The sequence below is a fragment of the Nothoprocta perdicaria genome, unplaced genomic scaffold (genome assembly GCF_003342845.1).
Source record: "Nothoprocta perdicaria isolate Ctin4 unplaced genomic scaffold, notPer1 scaffold_856, whole genome shotgun sequence".
NCBI lineage: Eukaryota > Metazoa > Chordata > Aves > Tinamiformes > Tinamidae > Nothoprocta > Nothoprocta perdicaria.
In genome coordinates this window covers 13,731-15,506 of record NW_020456150.1, presented here as the reverse complement: position 1 = coordinate 15,506, position 1,776 = coordinate 13,731, and positions in this window count along the sequence as shown.

Below are 1,776 nucleotides of genomic sequence, written 5' to 3'. Positions count from 1 at the left end.
GCAGCCGGGGGTCCTCCAGGATGTGCAGGCGGCGCCGCTTGCGCCAGCAGCGCGCGGGGTAGGAGTAGAGCTGCCCCGGGGACAGCCCTGCACCCACGGGCGACACGGGTGACACCGGCACCCACGGGTGTCACCAGGACCCCACGGGGGACACCGGCACCCACGGGCGACACCGGCACCCACGGGTGTCACCAGGACCCCACGGGTGACACCGGCACCCATGGGCGACACCGGCACCCACGGGTGTCACCGGAATCCCAGTGGTGTCACGGGACCCATGGGGTGTCACCAGGGCCCATGGGGTGTCCCCGGGGCCACCCAAGGGTGCAGGGGCCAAGGGGCCCAGGGCCACCCCAAGGGCTATGGGGCCGGTACCCGGTACCTGGAGCCACCCAAGGGTGCAGGGGATGTGGGGCTGGTACCTGGGACCACCCCAGGGTGCAGGGCCCAATACCAGGTGCCACCCATGGGTGCCCCTGATGCCACCCAAGGGTGCAGGGGATGTGGGGCAGGTACCCAGGGCCACCCCCAGGTGCCCCCAATGCCACCCATGGGTGCAGGGAACACAGAGCCAATGCCCAGGGCTACCCCAGGGGCTATGGGGCCGGTACTCGGGGCCACCCCAGGGTGCCCCCAATGCCACCCATGGGTGGGGGTCTCACCGGGCCCCCGGTGGGTCTTCTCCATCCAGATGTAGCAGTTGCCCTGGGCGACGCCGGTCTGCGCGTCCAGGAAGGGCAGGCGGAGGCTGCGCTCGGCGCAGAGGCGCGCGTTGTAGCTGCGGCAGTGCTCCAATGCAGCGCGGTAGAACTCCCCCTCGCTGCAACGCCCCACAGAATGTGTGGGGCAGACCCACAGAAAGTGTGGGGCAGCCCCATAGAGTGTGCGCGGCAGCCCCATAGATTGTGTGGGGCAGCCCCATAGCGCGTTGTAGCTGCGGCAGTGCTCCAATGCAGCGCGGTAGAACTCCCCCTCGCTGCAACGCCCCACAGAATGTGTGGGGCAGACCCACAGGATGTGTGGGGTAGACCCATAGATCCCAAAACCCCTCGAATTGTCCCCAAATTCCCCCGGATTGTCCCCAAATTCCACCCCGCACCGGCTGCCCGGCCGGGACACCTGGGCCCCTTCACCCGGGGAGGGGCGGGGCGTGGAGAAGGGGGCGGGGCCCGGACGCCTGGGCCCCTTCCCGCCCGCCCAGGGGGTCGCCCCGGGCTGGGAACGGGACGAGGCTCCGGAGAAGCCCCCGGTACCGGCGGATCCTTCTTAGTGGCCCCGGTACCGGGCCCGGAACCCCCCCCGATACCGGCCCAGGGAGACCCCCCGGTAGCGAGCCCTGAACCCCCGGTACCGGCCCCAGGAGACCTCCCAGTACTGGTACCGGGCCTGGACCCGCTCCCGGTACCGGCCCCGGGAGGAGCCTCCCGAGCGGCACCGGTACCGGCACCGGAGCTCCCTCCACACCGGACCGGGGGCGATGCCCCCTATAACCGGTACCGGCGGCTCCTCCCCGGGCCGGTACCGGCCCCGCGGGTCTCCCTGGGTCGGGACCGGGTGCCCCAATCGCGATACCGGGTCCCCCCACCCCGGTACCGGCTCCCCAGGTCGGTACCAGGTCCCCCCTATGTCGGTACCGGGTCCCCCCGCGGGTGCTGGGTCCCCCTAGGTGGGTACTGAGTCTCCCTATGTCGGTACCGGGTCCCCCTGTGCCGATACCGAGTCCCTCCATCCCGGTACCGGCTCCCCAGGTCGGTACCGGGTCCCCCCTATGTCGGT